Source organism: Physella acuta, unplaced genomic scaffold (assembly GCF_028476545.2).
Source record: "Physella acuta isolate Inbredline_101_S28 unplaced genomic scaffold, ASM2847654v3 ptg000294l, whole genome shotgun sequence".
In the NCBI taxonomy this organism is placed as follows: Eukaryota; Metazoa; Mollusca; class Gastropoda; family Physidae; genus Physella; species Physella acuta.
This window is the reverse complement of record NW_026731813.1, coordinates 175,001-195,438: the sequence shown is the minus strand read 5'-3', so window position 1 is coordinate 195,438 and position 20,438 is coordinate 175,001. Positions and strand designations below refer to the sequence as shown.

Below are 20,438 nucleotides of genomic sequence, written 5' to 3'. Positions count from 1 at the left end.
CGAAAGGTTAACATTTTGTTAAGAGACCAACACATTTCATTTCGAAAGGTTAACATTTTGTTAAGAGACCAACACATTATTTCGTTCAACTAAAACACTCAAAACGTGCTGGTTCAGTAGGTCCCGCGTTCGAACCCCCAGGCCGATGAGTCTCAATAGCTGAGGACAGCAAACATCAAAGAAAGAAATGTATAGACAACTTCAAAATAAAAAAACAACTGCTGCCTTGTAGTTTGTTCTTGGTTGGACAAAGGCTATGGCGGCAAATCCAAAAAAGCAGGCTGAAAACGGAATCAACGGGCCATATTGCTCATACAAGATGACTAGCAATACTTAATTGTGTTGGAGAAAATCCCTCCCAACATTAAATTAAGAACGAAGAAGAAGAGCATATTATAATTAAGAAAGAAGAAATCCCTCCCAACATTAAATTAAGAACGAAGAAGAAGAGCATATTATAATTAAGAAAGAAGAAATCCCTCCCAACATTAAATTAAGAACGAAGAAGAAGAGCATATTTAAACAATTGGTAGCTGTCTGGGTTGTTGTTGTTGTTTAAACCAAAAAATCCAGGCATGCTGTGTACAGAGGAACTCAAGCGTGTAGTTTAATTAATTTTTTACTTGAAGTTTTAATCCAGACATTTCAACTGGACGCTTGGGGTGCATTGATGTTTCGAACAATCGGAGTCGCTCAGTTTTAAAAAAACACGTTCAGTCCTTATGTATGACGTGATGGTGTAAAGTGGTGGCACTGTATCATGGGACGTCCCATATCCCATCCCACTGATTTATTACTTAACACGTCCCTTAACCCATCTCACTGATTTATTACTTAACACGTCCCATAACCCATTCCACTGACTTATTACTTTAACACGTCCTATAACCCATTCTACTGATTTATTACTTAACACGTCCCATAACCCATCACGCTCAGCAAATTGACATGCCTATTATTAATATACTACTTATTGTGCAGTCAACTCTATTCTATATATTACCATATTATATCAGGTAAGTGCCGCCATACAATAGATGAAGTACGTGTGTCTTATGTAGAACGATGCCCGTATTACAATGTACAACGATGCCCGTATTACAATGTACGAAGATGCCCGTATTACAATGTACAACGATGCCTCTATTACAATGTACAACGATGCCTCTATTACAATGTACAACGATGCCCGTATTACAATGTACAACGATGCCTCTATTACAATGTACAACGATGCCCGTATTACAATGTACAACGATGCCTCTATTACAATGTACAACGATGCCCGTATTACAATGTACAACGATGCCTCTATTACAATGTACAACGATGCCCGTATTACAATGTACAACGATGCCTTAACTCTAATCCTTATTTGAGCTCAGCTTGTGTGTGACATTTCGATACACGCCCCCACTCCCCCCGCCCTGCCCCACCTACCATACGACTATTTTAACGGATCAATGTCTGATACGTGATGTTAGACAGTCAGTATAAAAAACGTGGGTGAGATGTTTGATCTTGGAAACACAAACTTTTGAGCGGCGTTTTCTAAAAACAATTAAATAGTAAAACATCAAACTATAAAATATTCAACTGTAAAACATCGAACTATACAATATTCAACTGTAAAACATCGAACTATACAATATTTAACAGTAAAACATCGAACTATACAATATTCAACTGTAAAACATCGAACTATACAATATTTAACAGTAAAACATCGAACTATAAAATATTCAACTGTAAAACATCGAACTGTAAAATATTCAACTGTAAAACATCGAACTATAAAATATTCAACTGTAAAACATCGAACTGTAAAATATTCAACTGTAAAACATCGAACTATAAAATATTCAACTGTAAAACATCGAACTATAAAATATTCAACTGTAAAACATCGAACTATAAAATATTCAACTGTAAAACATCGAACTATAAAATATTCAACTGTAAAACATCGAACTATAAAATATTTAACAGTAAAACATCGAACTATAAAATATTCAACTGTAAAACATCGAACTATAAAATATTCAACTGTAAAACATCGAACTATAAAATATTTAACAGTAAAACATCGAACTATAAAATATTCAACTGTAAAACAGCGAACTATAAAATATTTAACAGTAAAACATCGAACTATAAAATATTTAACAGTAAAACATCGAACTATAAAATATTTAACAGTAAAACATCAAACTATAAAATATTCAACTGTAAAACATCGAACTATAAAATATTCAACTGTAAAACATCGAACTATAAAATATTTAGCAGTAAAACATCAAACTATAAAATATTTAACAGTAAAACATCAAACTGTATGCCTGATCGATTCATTACCACCATGAACTAAAAAACCTGATGAACTAACAAGAAACGCCGTTGTTTTGAACCAGTGGAGTGGAAACTACGACCGGCCCGGCACCAACCACTTACCATTGTCTGGTGTCAGGGTGCCGCGGAGCCTTACATTGTATTACAAAACTGAACAGTTGTTTTAACATACATAAAACATACTGTTTCAAGGAACTTCTGCATTGTAACTCGGTTAACTTATGAACATTTAATAACGCTTTCAAATGTGGACACGTATGTAACTAAAGTATATATATATATATATATATATATATATATATATATATATATATATATATATATATATATATATATATATATACATATGTGCATCTGGCTCTTCAAAACGTGCTGTCCAGGCTTTGCGCCTTGATTTCCTTTACACAATTCTACATCCAACTATCAGACTATGAAGCCATTTAGTTGAAAGCTTATAATTATAGATTAATTAGTCAGTGGTCGTTAACTGTAAGGCAAAATGGGTTATATGAATGAAAACAACGTTAAATTAAATGTAAGATATCAACTTTTACTTCTGACATATATTATGTTGTCTATTATATTGTGTCTGTTACCAAGTCTACTAAGGCTGAACAAAGTTTATTTACACTGGTATCAATGATTTTTTCAGTTTTTATTTTTTGAGTTATTACAATTCTAGTTTATATCTAAAAATTGATCACTTTGACACCACATTTCGCTAAACATTAATAAATTGGCCCCTAATAAATACAATATTATGTTTAAATTATTCTAAAGTTGATACAATGTTTTAAAAGCATCTTGAAATTTGTAAAAAAAAATCTGATTTTACTACAAGTTCACCCTAAGAAAAGAGCGGAAAATATAAAGCCTACGTGTACATTATATAAATGTTTTGATGGTTGCAACCATTTCAAGTAACAAAATTGTTCTATACGGCTCCCTGAAGTATCGAGCAGAAAAATAAATAAACCGGCTCCTTTCTCAAATCCCAAAGCAAACAGCCGGTTTAGGCCGGGTATTAGAAAGTTCGAAAAGGTCACTTCACTTGGATATTACTATACGGTGATTGTGTTTGGGTATCAAAAATAGAAGTTGCTATTTTTGTGATATATCGCTGTTATTTTTGTGACATATCGCTGTTATTTTCAAACTACATATCTACGGTATTTCCGAAGTTGTCTAAGCTTTATGGTATAATTAGAGTTGAAACATTAGTCGGTTAACTAATTGGCAGGGTTTCTTTCGCAAATTTTTTCCGGGGGTGGGAGGGGGAAAAAGGGGAATAAACTCTGCTAAAACTTTTTTAGAATTACAAGTACTGAAACAAGAGATTACGCATCCTGGCGGAATCATGAATTTACATCTAAGGAACTATGTAAAATATTTAACGTCAAAAAACTTTTTTTAATTGAAATTATTTTTGACCACACGTTAGCGAACGGTGTTTTAATTTTTTTTTAATAAACCACAAGAAAAACAATGCGACACAGCAAAAAAGAAATCATAAAAAGATAATAAAATCACAATACACAAAACAGAATAAAACACACAAAACACACAATACAACATAAAACAACTTGGCACAACAAAATACAACACAATCCAATACACATTCAATACGATATTCCTAAAATACAATGATACATTATATACATATATATATATATATATATATATATATATATATATATATATATATATATACATGTATATATATATATATATATATATATATATATATATATATATATATATATATATATATATATATATATATCCTTATAAAGCTTCTAACCTTGTTGTTGCGTTTAAATCCCACCAGTCATAGATAAGCCACCTCAATAAACCAAGAACATATAACCCACTTGTATTTCAAATAATTACAGACAAGCAAACGACGACGGTGCTTGGAGGGTTAAACAATATCTAAGTCTCCCGAGTGATTGGACCCTCCTTATGTATGTGTGTCAGTACTGTCACGTGCCTATTGGCGTAGGGCACTGCGTCAGGTATTGTTTACAGGCAGTCACGAAGTTAGGGGTGGGGGGGGGGATAAGTCTAACTAGGTGGGGGGGGGGGGAGGAGGGGAGAAGTCTAACTTGGTGGTGGGGGGGGGGGGAGATTTTAAGTTGGGTCTTTAAGATCCTGCTTAAAATCTTTTACCCCCCACCCCCCACCCCCACCCCTAAACCTAAGAAAAAAAAAGTTGGTCTTCGATACAAAGGCTTAAAATTTAAAAGGATTGTTAGCAAGTTGTAAGGCTGTACCACGTGATCGCCAGAGGTGTAGCTAAGGGAGGGGACGCCAAAATAGGTAAAATGTATATTATAGACATCTTTTTTGAGCTTCATTACACACACACACACACACATATATATATATATATATATATATATATATATATATATATATATATATATATATATATATATATATATATATATATATATATATATATATATATATATGGACGAACAATTGTTTGTTTTATGGACATTCAATATTTCGACATTGCAATCACAGCTGTCACTTCACGTTACACAACTTTTAACTAAGGACCATTGTGAAATGTTTTAACCCTCTTAATGTCTCTAGTCTACGGCACTGATATATTAATACATATGTGTGTGTGTGTCTGTTTGTGTTTATATGTGCATAAGTGCCGTAGCATTTTTAGATTCACGCGACTCGTGACTTGTTAGCGTCAAGTGAGTAACCACGTGACTGGATTTGAGCAGAAGCCGTTACCTGAAGCCGTTACCTGAAGCCGTTACCTGAAGACGTTACCTGAAGCCGTTACCTGTGTCGTGACTATAGAGTTACGGCACCTTCACGTCTGACCTAACATGTAGGCTTTAAATAACAGACGGTCGCAATACGGAACAGATGAATCACATAAGGTCGCAATACGGAACAGATGAATCATTTAGGTCGCAATAGCGTGCTGCTAAAGTCGAATACATATCTAAATATATATCCCTGACGTCATTAGTAAGATTTGAGCCGGATACCATGAAAACATTGCGAAGATTGTGGGGCGGGGTGGGGAACGCGATCTCGACAAAATTTGAATTTTACAAAGTTGAAAAATAAAACCGGGAAGATAATCTCAAAAGAAAGATTTTCAAAATTAAAACCCAAATCCTTATCTACCCCAGGGGTTATTATTTAAAGATCGCTCTTTAAAGTGCCCTTGTTCTTAAAAACACCCATAGCGGGTCACCATAAATACACCCCCCCCCCTTCTTATCAGTCTCAATCCCAGGTTGTCGCACCTTATCAAAAAGCAAACGCTTCGACTTTTAAATTGATAAATCTTTACTAAATGGGGCACATTGCAATCTGTCCCCTTGTGTCTAGGTAGCCATTCTTCTGCCCCGTATTTTTTTTATTGACAACATCGTCATTGAACTCTCTATGGCAATAGCGAGATAAGGCAGTCTCCATTGTAATAAGGACGTCATTCTATGTAGGTCATGGCGCTAAAAATAGACAACTTTAACAAAACACCGCGTGACTAGGTTGACTAAAATGACAGCGAATCAATACAAATGTAAATACTTTGACAAATACAAGAAACAAAAGGGACAACAATTATTTGACGTAGGAGTGACGTCATGACTTACCTTGACTTCAACTTTTGTTGGACAAACTTAATTAATATTTCGTGACGTTTTAAGGTACAGCGTCGTGGGGTATAATTTTTATAATTAATTAACAATTATATTAGATCAGTCATGCGTGACAGAGGTTACCGAACCTGCGAGGTGGTCTGAGTTGAGTGACTTAACTTGAACCATCCAACCATGACAGACATGAACCATCCATGACACATGAACCAGCCATGACACATGAACCACCCTTGACAAATAAACCATCAATGACACATGAACCACAAAAATGACATATGAACCACCCATGACATGAACCACCCACGACACATGAACCACCCATGACATATGAACCACCCACGACACATGAACCACCCATGACAAATAAACCATCAACGACATATGAACCATAGAAATGACATATGAACCACCCACGACACATGAACCACCCATGGAACATGAACCATCATGACACACATAAACCAACAATTACACATGAACCACCCACGACACATGAACCACACATGAACCACCCAGACGAATATTCGAAAAACTTCACACCCACATCAACAGGTAAACTCTACCTCACCTGTCCCAAGTACATCTCGATTTACAGCCAAAATTTGATGGCTCTTTATTAATTAACGGTTATAAAGTTCTGGTGATTTTAAAATAAACCACAGTAATGTGAGGCTCAATTCGAACACTGTCAATGTACTACAGAACATTGGTCAAACAATTTAAAAGATTCGCTTCCCATTCATTATTTTTAACTTTCGCACTTCGCACTTCTCCAAAGACGCCTTATGTACAACGTATACGTCATATATTTGTCTTCAAGTTAGACATCACCTCCTCTTGATTTTATCAACATTCTGGAATATTCCCGAACGTCGACAGCATTTGTTTCCACCCCCTCACCCCAGCCCCACGCTAAGAAATCCTCACCCACATGCCAACACACCCTAATGACGCCGCTAATTGGTCACGTGATCCTTATACCCAGGTAAAACAAGCGCACCATTATGTGTTTGTGTAGATCTAGTTCCATTTAAGTTCGGCTTGCTACATATTTAGTCAACCGTATTAACAGACCAAAGTTTAGATCGTAATTACGCATGCTTGATTGGTTTCCTGATAAATGTTGATTAGATTGATTAATACAAAACAAGGTCTTGTTAGTTATCGTAAAGATTACGTAAACTTGACTTAAGTCAAATTATCGTGAAGATTACGTTAACTTGACTTAAGTCAAATTATCGTGAAGATTACATTAACTTGACTTAAGTCAAATTATCGTGAAGATTACGTTAACTTGACTTAAGTCAAATTATCGTGAAGATTACATTAACTAGACTTAAGTCAAATTATCGTGAAGATTACGTTAACTTGACTTAAGTCAAATTATCGTGAAGATTACATTAACTTGACTTAAGGCTAACTTGTATTTTTGTGAACGCATAATTTTTTGTCTTATAATATTCAGTATTATTAATAAGTATATTTTTGAAATTTTCGGGGGGGGGGGCGGTAGACTTTCTTCGGGGGGGGGGGGGGGGGGGCAGACAGTGTTAAAAGTATATATTTTCTATATAAATTATATAAATTTCATTTCGTTCGGGGGGGGTAAAAAAATTTCGGGGGGGCTTGCCCCCCCCCCCCCCCCCCCCGAAGAGATGCCTGGAAGATACTCTGGCTATTAGGCTTGAGTGTATCTAATAATTAAAAACATTCTTAAATTTTACCAAAACGCAGATTTTTAAACAAATAAATTTAAGAACTTACAATACAAATGTCTTTCTGTTGAACTCCATAGATTTCCTTCGAGGAAAACAACAACTTCTGTTTTTATTGAAACCGGAGTGTCGGTATGACCTCTCGTTTGTCATTGGTCAACACACAATGGTCTATTATATAAACAAAGTCGCTAGAGATTCTCAAACGTTTCTTACGACCCTTTGTAAATCTTACAGGAAAAAATAGGGTTAAACCTTTTATTGTTGCACGCAGAGTGATGGCCATACCTTTTTATTTTATGTATTTACTCCATTGTTTTGGTAGCTTTAATCCAAACGTCTGTATCGATGCTTAAGATTTTATTTATTCGGTTTTCGACTTCAAGGAAAAGGAATGGTTTGAGTTTAAATAAAAAATGTAAAAAACTGACGGTTTTAATTCGGTGTTTCGTAAACCCCCAAAGCGAGCCTTTGGTGGCTCGAGATTTAAGGGATCAGAACCCCTTCTGTTGGGATCATTCAAGGTAGCCGAAATTTAAGGGATCAGAACCCCTTCTGTTGGGATCATTCAAGGAAGCCGAGATTTAAGGGATCAGAACCCCTTCTGTTGGGATCGTTCGGGGTTTTTGACAGCCCACTACAGCGGATTCGAGTTAAAAATAGACCGTCAGTCAAGAAGAAAGCTCTTGAGGTGGAGAGTTTGAAGTGATTACTGTCCTCGTTAGTCAAGTGCTTAATCTGTTAGCACTTGGTGATTCATAATAAACAATTTTGGGCAAGTTTATATCAAGTTTATACAAGTTAGAAATGTAATGGCAAGTTTATATCAAGTTTATACAAGTTTATACAAATTTATACAAGTTAGAAATGTAATGGCAAGTTTACATCAAGTTTATACAAGTTAGAAATGCAATGCAAAGTTTAAATCAAGATTATACAAGTTGGATATTTAATGGCAAGTTTTCATAAAGTTTATAAGTCTTAATATTATACGACAAGTTTACATTAAGTTCATACACGTTAGAAATGTAATGGCAAGTTTACATCAAGTGTGTACGTCTTAATATTATACGGCAAGTTTACATCAAGTTTATACAAATCTCGACTTTATTGCAGAAGTATTAATTTCTTTTCATTTTATTCATTAGATAATTTACATAAATAAAATCTGTCCCACACAAAAACATTTTTAGTCAAGTTGTTCACCTACATAAATGAAGTAATTGCTTAAAGCATTGGTCAAGGTGCTTATTTAAATTTTAGTTTATCATATAACATGATGTAGTTGAACTGATAATTTATTGATCTATTGTACAAAAAGAAAGGGGGTGGGGGTTTATCTATTACGCTGAATACACTTTTATTTTCAACACATTGATTATGTAGTTGGTCAATAAGGCAAGCTGTTGACATTTGACTTGTTAAATATCTCTTTGCCCCATTTCATTTACGCAGAGAAAAACCCGTGACACCCCCCCCCCCCCGACCCCCCTCCCCTCTTCTCACTCAGCATAAGCCTCTGTTTACGACATATATTTATAGTCTATAGATCTGTTTGTGTTAGCGGGGTGTGAGGTACTGCTGTTATGATGCTACCCTTTAAAGAAAACCAACTTCGATTATGTCGTAAACGTTTAAGGACTTTCTAGTGAGTTCTTGGCGAGACTTTTACTACAGTTTTTGTTTACAAGAGTCGACTTCTTCACGGGTCTGATGGAAGAATTAAAGAAATAACCAAATCACGTGTAACTACAGGCATTGCTTCCTTTTTAATTGTTAATCTTATTAATCTTAATCTCGTTAATCTTACATGGCAACAGGTTGGGTTTTATGTTAGAAGCTTTACCCTACGTGACCGAGAATCAAACACGTCAACAAATGCGGTTAGAAGAATTCTAGGATTCAACCAACACATCGTGTATGGGGTTGATATGATCACAACCAACATATCGTGTATGGGGTTGATAGGATCATAACCAACATATCGTGTATGGGGTTGATAGAATCATAACCAACATATCGTGTATGGGGTTGATAGGATCATAACCAACATATCGTGTATGGGGTTGATAGGATCATAACCAACATATCGTGTATGGGGTTGATAGAATCATAATCAACATATCGTGTATGGGGTTGATAGGATCATAACCAACATATCGTGTATGGGGTTGATAGAATCATAACCAACATATCGTGTATGGGGTTGATAGGATCATAACCAACATATCGTGTATGGGGTTGATAGAATCATAACCAACATATCATGTATGGGGTTGATAGAATCATAACCAACATATTGTGTATGGGGTTGATAGAATCATAACCAACATATCGTGTATGGGGTTGATAGAATCATAACCAACATATCGTGTATGGGGTTGATAGGATCATAACCAACATATCGTGTATGGGGTTGATAGAATCATAACCAACATATCGTGTATGGGGTTGATAGGATCATAACCAACATATCGTGTATGGGGTTGATAGGATCATAACCAACATATCGTGTATGGGGTTGATAGGGTCATAACCAACATATCGTGTATGGTGTTGATAGGATCATAACCAACATATCGTGTATGGTGTTGATAGGATCATAACCAACATATCGTGTATGGGGTTGATAGGATCATAACCAACATATCGTGTATGGGGTTGATAGGATCATAACCAACATATCGTGTATGGGGTTGATAGGATTTGATAGTAAACATTGGACTCCTGGGGTCTTGGCCACACCGATGGGACGGGGGGGGGGAGGATTAACACGGTATCAACAGGATAACACCAGGTAGTTTATAAAAGGTGTCGTAACGGTTGATAAGAACATCAATCACCCCCGTCACTTAGTCACACACCCCCAATCACCACATGCACACACGCACACACATACTAACATACACAGAGACACAGCGAGACGCACATTCAGACAGAAAGACACATAGACACGCACACATAAACATTTAATTAAATGCTGACCAATTACTTTTCAAACATTTTTTAAAAAACGTGAATACATTGTGATTGTATGGATATGGTAGCTAAGCCATCAAATAACAGAAGATTTTTACATTGGGTCAGTGTTGAAGGTGCTCAACTTTTTAAATATGTATAATACGTCCAGTCTAGGTTTTAAAACATAGCGAGTATATATATATATATATATATATATATATATATATATATATATATATATATATATATATATATATATGAATATATATATATATATCTAATATATAAAGCTCAGTTCTGTAACGTGTGGCAAAAAACAAAAAAGTTTGTCGTTGACACTTCTACGGATTTAAGTGTTAGATTTTTTATCGTGCTCAAAGTCTAAATTTACGAGTCGAAAAATTACCATTGAAAGTCTTTAAAAACAATTTTCACTCTATTTACTTAGAAGAATAATTTTCAATTGTGAACGCGACATAAAATTTTTAAAAAGTGTATCGACGTTTATAAAATTTCTAAAATTGTGTCGGAAATGTATTGATTGCAAAGTTACTTCCCTTTAATGAAAAATAAATCCTTAAGAAGAGAGAATTATCATTTTATTACTTTGTTTTTGGTGTTAAGAAAAAAAAAATAATTACACAATTAGCGGGGATTGATTAAGTGCAATGTCGTTAGGTATTTTTAACACTGCCTTTTATTTATTCTATACACTGAACATACTGTTCAATAATTATTATTTTTTTTTTAAATCAATAACATTTAATAAGCCAGGTCCTACAAATCATATACGTTTATTTCTTTCCATTTACGGATAAGCTTGGAGTATTATCATTTTTGTTCACTAAATTGAAACAGGCGCGTCCGCCGGCGCCCCTGCACGGTTTGATTTGGCACCCTGGGCTATCATGTGAGCGCTATGCTGCATAATTTTGTTTTAAACAGTGCGATAGACTATGGATAAGAAAGGTTACTATAGTCTTTAAGTGAATCAAATCCGGGCGTCCTCCGGCACCCCGACAGGGTGCTATTTGGCGCCCCGGGCCTTCCGGTGTACGCTATGGTATCTACGTTCGCGTGAGTTCAAAAGACTATAAATAAGTTATGCACTATAGGCGTTTACTAAGTTCAATCAGGCGGTGACGTCATGGTGCGTCCTCTGGCGCCCAGACAGGGTGCTTTTTGGGGTCCCGGGCCTCCCGTGTTCGGTTTCGCGCCTACGTTCATTAAAGTGAGTGCAAAAGACTATGAATAAGTTGGGGTACTATAGTCGTTTATTAAGTTGAAGTAGGCGATTCAGCCCCGTGAGCACTTTGCGTTTATATTCGCGTTAGTGTTTTCTTTGTCTTTAGGTTGGGTTTGCGTTAGTGGTTGCGTTTTGATTTGGTTCGTTTTTGTTCTTTCTTTTTTCGTTTTCGTTTGTGTTTTATTTTCATTGGGTTTGTGTTTGTATTTGTGTTTGAGGTTGGTTTTGCGTTTGGATTTGGTTTGTTTTCGTTTGTTTTTCTTTTGTGTTTTTTTTTCTTTGGGTTTGTGGTTGGTTTTGCGTTTGTATTTGGTTTGTTTTCGTTTGCTTTTTCGTTTGTTTTTTTTCTTTGGGTTTGTGTTTGTGTTTGTGGTTGGTTTTGTGTTTGGATTTGGTTTGTTTTCGTTTGCTTTTTTCTTTGTGTTCGTATTGGTGTTTGTGGTTGTGGTTGGTTTGTTGTAAGTTTTTGTTTTCGTTTGTATTTGTAATTGTGTTAGCGTTATGTTTGCGTTTTGTTGTTTTGGTTTTGGTTGGTTGTGGTTTGGGTGGGCAATGCCGGGTTTATGATGATTACTAAACACACAGGTGATGGTCTTTAACAGAAGGGTTTTTCACAGAAGCCAGAGCAGGGCCTGGCCGGGACGGCTAGTATATATATATATCTATAATGTAAGCGGGCTGTGCTTGTCCTTCCTTCCTTCTGTCCGTCCGTCCGTCCGTCATCGCTATAGATTTTGGGACTATAAAAGTAAACTACGCACCATGCTGTGCTTTTCAGTGCACCGCAGTGTCTTATTATAAGTGTTAGAGTAGGGTTTGTTTATATAGCGGCATAGAGCTATTTTATAAATGACACTGTGTTTACTTTTTTGCATAACGTTATGAAAATATTAAATATTCGCACATTGCTAAAACATATTAAAAAGATCAATGTCAAATATCATTTTAGTTTATATTCCTAGAAAAAATGGATACATTTCCATAAAAGTAGGTCAAAAAAAATAATTAATTCAACTTTTTTTTGTGGTAATTTTTTTCAAGGGAGGTAATTTGAAAATATATTTATCTCAACAATAATTTAAGCTAATCTTTTTTGTATTACTACCGCATTGATTAGTATATGTTAATGTTCATAATTAAAAGAGAAAAATGTTAAGATTATTTATATTATTTATTTTTTTTTTCTAATTAGTCTATGATTTCTCTAAAATCACTATCTTTTTGCTTTTGTTTTTCGGTGTTATGAAAACAGATGGTGAAATTAGACTTTTTGAGAATAATGGAAAGGCTCTCTCTGAGCGCGGACGTATGGGAAAATGTTTTTTTTAAATATTCAACTCACTCTCAATAAATTAAGTTAATTTTTTTTATTACTTCCACATTGATTATTATATGTTAAGTAAAATAGAAAAAATGTTAAGATTATTTACATTATTTTCTAATTAGACTATGATCTCTCAAAATCACTATTTTTTTGTTTTTGTTTTTCGGTGTTAACAGATGGTGAAAATTTAGAATTATAGTATAGAGAATGCTGGAAAGGCTCTCTCTGGGCGCGGATGCCTAAGAAAAGCGTGTTGTTCGTTGGTGATTCTATTGTTGTGGTTGTGTTGTGGTTGTGTTGTGTTGTGGTTGTGTTGTGGTTGTGTTGTGGTTGTGGTTGTGTTGTGGATGTGTTGTGGTTGTGTTGTGTTGTGGTTGTATTGTGGTTGTGTTGTGGTTGTGTTGTGTTGTGGTTGTGTTGTGGTTGTGTTGTGTTGTGGTTATGTTGTGGTTGTGTTGTGGTTGTGTTGTGGTTGTGTTTGTGGTTGTGTTGTGTTGTGGTTATGTTGTGGTTGTGTTGTGTTGTGGTTATGTTGTGGTTGTGTTGTGGTTGTGTTGTGGTTGTGTTTGTGGTTGTGTTGTGTTGTGGTTATGTTGTGGTTGTGTTGTCGTTGTGGTTGTGGTTGTGTTGTGGTTGTGGTTGTGGTTGTGTTGTGTTGTGATTGTGTTTTGTTTGTGTTTGTGTTATGTTTTTGTTTGTTTTGTTCTGTTCCAAAGTTGGTACATTTAAAAAAGATTTACCGTGGCGGAGCACGGGATGCAGCTAGTATATATATATATATATATATATATATATATATATATATGTGTGCGTGTGTGTGTGTGTCTTGTGTGTTTTATACAGCAATAGTTTGTATTATATTACACGAATTTTCCATAAACGTATACTAATTTTCCCGGCATGCAAGCATATTCTCAAAACCTGTATTCACATACCGCAACATGCAAATATTTTTGTGACGCGATACATCAGTCTTTGTTTCTTTCTTTCGTGAAATCAATAAGACACCCTTCATTGGTTACGCAAGTCATTAAAATTTAGCCCACACTGTCATTGATTGGCCATTGAAACGCAATTTTTTTTATGCCCTGGCAAGTTTGACAACATATCAAGCAGGTTTGGCCACTAAAACCACATGTATCTGGCAAGATTGGCCACTAAAACTACATGTATCTGGCAAGATTAGCCACTAAAACCATACATCTATATCTGACAAGTTTGGCCACTAAACCATACATACATATCTGGCAAGTTTGGCGACTAAAACTATACATATACATCTGGCAAGTTTGACCACTAAAACCATACATAATTATCTGGCAAGTTTGGCCACTAAAACTATACATATACATCTGGCAAGTTTGGCCACTAAACCATACATATATATCTGGCAAGTTTGGCCACTAAAACTATTTATATCTGGCAAGTTTGATAACTAAAACTACATGTATCTGGCAAGTTTGGCCACTAAACCATACATATATATCTGGCAAGCTTGGTCACTAAAACTACTTATATCTGGCAAGTTTGACAACTAAAACTACATGTATCTGGCAAGTTTGGCCACTAAACCATACATATACATCTGGCAAGTTTGGCCACTAAAACCATACATAATATATCTGGCAAGTTTGGCCTCTAAACCATACACAAATATCTGGCATTCTTCTTCCACTGTTAGGCCTACACGAATCACTGAAACATAAAAATTGGCATTTCTTGGAAAACTCGCAGGCTATCATTAAGTCACGAGCTATGAGGTAATTAAACCATTCAGCTGGCCAACAAAACCCGGGTATCCGGTTTCCACTTCCGATTTAGAAAACCGCTGGTCTGAAAGGCAACTGGTGACGTCTATGATATATTATAATTCAGTGATCAATTGAATCGATACCAAACGATGTATAAATATATTGGTTAGATCTGAGCAGCACAGTATCCGATTTCTGTAAGACTGAAATAATTGGATCATTCACAGTATCCGATTACTGTAAGACTGAAATAATTGGATCATATGTATCGAAGTACGAATCTCGTCGTGTGTCTTTGAACGTGTGTCTGTGGTTGTGTGTCTCTCATCGTGTGTCTGTGGTTGTGTGTCTCTGAACGTGTGTCTGTAGTTATGTGTCTCTGAACGTGTGTCTGTGGTTGTGTGTCTCTGAACGTGTGTCTGTAGTTATGTGTCTCTGAACGTGTGTCTGTGGTTGTGTGTCTCTGAACGTGTGTCTGTGGTTGTGTGTCTCTGAACGTGTGTCTGTGGTTGTGTGTCTCTGATCGTGTGTCAGTGGTTGTGTGTCTCTGAACGTGTGTCTGTAGTTATGTGTCTCTGAACGTGTGTCTGTGGTTGTGTGTCTCTGAACGTGTGTCTGTAGTTATGTGTCTCTGAACGTGTGTCTGTGGTTGTGTGTCTCTGAACGTGTGTCTGTGGTTGTGTGTCTTTGAACGTGTGTCTGTGGTTGTGTGTCTTTGAACGTGTGTCTGTAGTTATGTATCTCTGATCGTGTGTCTGTAGTTATGTGTCTCTGAACGTGTGTATGTAGATGTGTGTCTCTGAACGTGTGTCTGTAGTTGTGTGTCTTTGAACGTGTGTCTGTAGATTTGTGTCTTTGAACGTGTGTCTGTAGTTATGTATCTCTGATCGTGTGTCTGTGGTTGTGTGTCTCTGAACGTGTGTCTGTAGTTATGTGTCTCTGAACGTGTGTCTGTAGTTATGTGTCTCTGAACGTGTGTCCTTATGTATCTAATCACTTCTGCTGTCATGTATCCCCCCTGTCGTCACAGCTACCTTGTCTCAATGAACGTACCTCTGGATAGAAAATGGTCAACATTTGATGGACATGCTAGTCAAGCAAATCACCTTCCATTATTCTGTGTATTCAAAGATTGTTTCAAAAATAACGAGAAGGTTTGTAATCAGATGAAAGGTAAAAGCAGTGGATGACACTAGCCCCACCTTCTCAGGATTTTCGGGGGGCGGACTACAATTTCCGGGGAGGCGGACACTGTTAAAAGTATATATTTTCTATATAAATTCCGTTTCGTTTCGTTCGGGGGGGGGGGGGGGCGGTAGGCTCTTATTCCAAATGGGGGGGGGGCTTCCCCCCCCCCCCCCCGAAGAGATGCCTGAAAGAAACTCTGAATACGAGGAGATTTAGCACATTACTTTAACATATACGAGGACAATTAGCACATGACTTGAACAAATTCGAGGACATTTAGCACATTTATTGAACAAATACGAGGACATTTAGCACATTTATTGAACAAATACGAGGACATTTAGCACATTAATTGAACAAATACGAGGACATTTAGCACATTAATTGAACAAATACGAGGACATTTAGCACATTACTTGAACAAATTCGAGGACATTTAGCACATTTATTGAACAAATACGAGGACATTTAGCACATTAATTGAACAAATACGAGGACATTTAGCACATTACTTGAACATGTAAGAGCTTTCCTTCAACTAATAAACCACCAAAACCGTGACTGCTTTTAAAATTGATGCAGGATTTTATTTAGCATCGATACCGTGGCCAACACTAAATATTAAAACAGCTGGAGTGTGTATCGATATAATCTCAACACAGATCGATACCAGCTCCATTGATGAATCTAACACGATTACACTAGCGGTTCACCTGTCACTCAGCTAGGCTTTAACTAAAACTATTTTTAGCAGGGGCGGAGTGAAGGTCTATTGATTAGGACGCGGCTCGTTCAGTTCCGGTGAGTTCTGGCAATTTCCGGTCAATGTGTGAAAACCACTCAGCTCGATACTAATTACATCATTAATTAAAGAAAACACTTACACGTGTCCTACTTCTACAAAACAACCAAGTAATTTTGTTACCAAATAGTCACTATAGATATAATTTAATTACATACTTTTAAAATTAACATGCTATTGAAATATCGACCATGTTGAAAAGAAGAAAAAAAAAATTTAAATGAAATCCTAATCTAATTTTTCAAATTCTATGTTATTGCAAAACTATACATCTGCTCATGTTTTGAATAGCGTGCATATCTAATACAACCAACACGTTATCAACTTAAACTTCAGTACAGAAGAGTAGGCTACAACTTAAGATACACTTTAGTACCGGGAAGGTTTGACCTTTATCCTGTTTAAAAATGTCCTATCCCTACTACTTACACCTATCACAAACACAAACATATGTTTATGGTATCATTCGGTCTATCTACATACAGGATTTATGAAACAAGTTACAAGCTATAAACAGTCGAAATTTTAAATTATGGAAAGGGGTCTTAGATTTTTTTAGAGTTGTAGATTTCGATGAGCGTGTTTGGCGTCACTACGTCACGGGAATAGTAGTTGGCGTCACTACGTCACGGGAATAGTAGTTGGCGTCACTAGAATAGTAGTTGGCGTCACTACGTCACGGGAATAGTAGTTGGCGTCACTACGTCACGGGAATAGTAGTTGGCGTCACTAGAATAGTAGTTGGCGTCACTACGTCACGGGAATAGTAGTTGGCGTCACTACGTCACGGGAATAGTAGTTGGCGTCACTAGAATAGTAGTTGGCGTCACTACGTCACGGGAATAGTAGTTGGCGTCACTACGTCACGGGAATAGTAGTTGGCGTCACTAGAATAGTAGTTGGCGTCACTACGTCACGGGAATAGTAGTTGGCGTCACTACGTCACGGGAATAGTAGTTGGCGTCACTAGAATAGTAGTTGGCGTCACTACGTCACAGGAATAGTAGTTGGCGTCACTACGTCACGGGAATAGTAGTTGGCGTCACTAGAATAGTAGTTGGCGTCACTACGTCACGGGAATAGTAGTTGGCGTCACTAGAATAGTAGTTGGCGTCACTACGTCACGGGAATAGTAGTTGGCGTCACTACGTCACGGGAATAGTAGTTGGCGTCACTAGAATAGTAGTTGGCGTCACTACGTCACGGGAATAGTAGTTGGCGTCACTACGTCACGGGAATAGTAGTTGGCGTCACTACGTCACGGGAATAGTAGTTGGCGTCACTAGAATAGTAGTTGGCGTCACTACGTCACGGGAATAGTAGTTGGCGTCACTACGTCACGGGAATAGTAGTTGGCGTCACTACGTCACGGGAATAGTAGTTGGCGTCACTACGTCACGGGAATAGTAGTTGGCGTCACTACGTCACGGGAATAGTAGTTGGCGTAACTACGTCACGGGAATAGTAGTTAGCGTCACTACGTCACGGGAATAGTATTTAGCGTCACCCTTCTAAATAAAACCGTTACGTTTCAGTAAAGATAACGCAGGTCAGCTGGTTGCCCAGATATTTAGTCAAACATTTGACAGAGCTTACATCAAACATTTGACAGAGCTTACATCAAACATTTGACAGAGCTTACATCAAACATTTGACAGAGCTTACATCAAACATTTGACAGCTTACATCAAACATTTGACAGAGCTTACATCAAACATTTGACAGAGCTTACATCAAACATTTGACAGAGCTTACATCAAACATTTGGCAGAGCTTACATCAAACATTTGACAGAGCTTACATCAAACATTTGACAGAGCTTACATCAAACATTTGACAGAGCTTACATCAAACATTTGACAGAGCTTAAAACATCTTGTACCCACAACTAGGTTATCGGCACCAACCAACAAACCAGGTTGGGAAAGTGGAAGTCTTATCTCTTCTCGTTAAGTTGACATTTTAAACTACAGCAGCTTAGATTTAGGTGCGAGGGTATGTGAAATCAGTGGCGTAGCCAGGATCGTCTCAAGGGGGGGGGTCCAATTTTTACCCGGGGACAAACTTTCGATTTGCACCCCACCCCCCTCAAACTTTCGATTTGCACCCACCCACCCCCCCCCCCCTCTCAAACTTTCGATTTGCACCCCCCCTCAAACTTTCGATTTGCACCCTCCCTCCCCCCCTCAAACTTTCGATTTGGACCCCCCCCCCCTCATACTTTTTATATATACCGAGGGCTCTATGGGGGGGTTATGACCCCCCCCCCCCTAACCCCCCCCCCCCCCCCCCTGCCTACGCCACTGTGTGAAATGGAGGGGCTGTGTTGCGGGGCTTCAGACAATTAACTACACAGCCATAAATTTACGAGCTACTTACCTAAACAAGTATAAATCACTAACGAAAACTGTCGGATATATTTCGAGTTATGATATACTAAACATATAGTATGTCTTCTTTTATTGACACTCTATCGTCAGGGACTTCCTGCTTGACAAGACCAATCTAGGGTGTACAAATAGCAAGAAAAGTTTAGAATAGTATCGGGTCTCTCAGTAAAAACATCAGGGGCGTACCGAGGGGGGGGGGGGGCGGGGGGTGCGGACCGCACCGGGTGACACCATTTAGGGGGGTGACACCAAGGCAAAAAATAGCAAAATATAGAGAGAAAAACTGGAGGGGGGGTGCAAATCGAAAGTTTGAGGGGGGGGGGGGGTGCAAATCGAAAACTTGAGGGGGGGGGTGCAAATCGAAAACTTGAAAGTTTGTCCCCGGGAAGGGTCGCAACACCTCTGGGGGGTGACACCATTAAGTGCCGCACCGGGTGACACCTGACCTCGCTACGCCATTGAAAAACATGTATCATTGTATCGGGTGACTGAAAACCCTTTGAGCGACTCAACGACCGTGTGATTGAGACAAAGACAGTGTCGTTGAGAATAGGGTAGGATCGGCTGGAAAAACCAGACTCATACATTTATTTTTTTATTAGTTTAGGCTAAGTCAGCTAACAGGATTTAGATAGTCCTCTTTTCCGGGTCAAGAAAATACCGGAAGTAGGTTTAAGTTAAACACTAAAGACCAAGAACAATCAGAAGTGAATCATACACAAACGAATTCTCCAATAATATCGTTAACACAGGGTTTCTTTCAGACATTTTTCTCGGGGGGGGGGGGGAGGGGTAATTGAAACTTTTATACTATTTCGTCGGAGGTGGGAGGCATGGAGTTGCAAATTTTGTCTCGATATTTTACCCGTAGTTCCTCAGGTATATCTCGCATTAATTTCTCGCATTTTATTTAATGCCTCGCCACTTGCGTTTCGCGTTTCGCATTTTACCAAGACCCCAGTAAAATGTGACAGGATTACAATCTATTGATCTACCCTTACATCGCACACATACATACACACGCCCACACAAAAACACACATCAATCTTTGGGATTTAGTTTCATTCAACGGGA

General features: G+C 37.4%; 1 protein-coding gene across 3 annotated transcripts in view; it reads right to left on the bottom strand.

Moving 5' to 3' along the window:
• Positions 1–20,438, bottom strand: part of LOC131939794 (23 kDa integral membrane protein-like) — a 54,952-nt gene that overhangs the window by 10,435 nt on the left and 24,079 nt on the right. The window contains exon 1 of one of the 3 annotated variants that reach the window (XM_059298296.1): positions 4,151–4,308. The exons of the other annotated variants lie outside the window; for them this stretch is intronic. The gene's annotated coding sequence lies outside the window, so the exon portion shown is untranslated. Of the gene's footprint in view, positions 1–4,150; positions 4,309–20,438 lie in introns of those variants that run through there. 3 annotated transcript variants of the gene reach the window in all.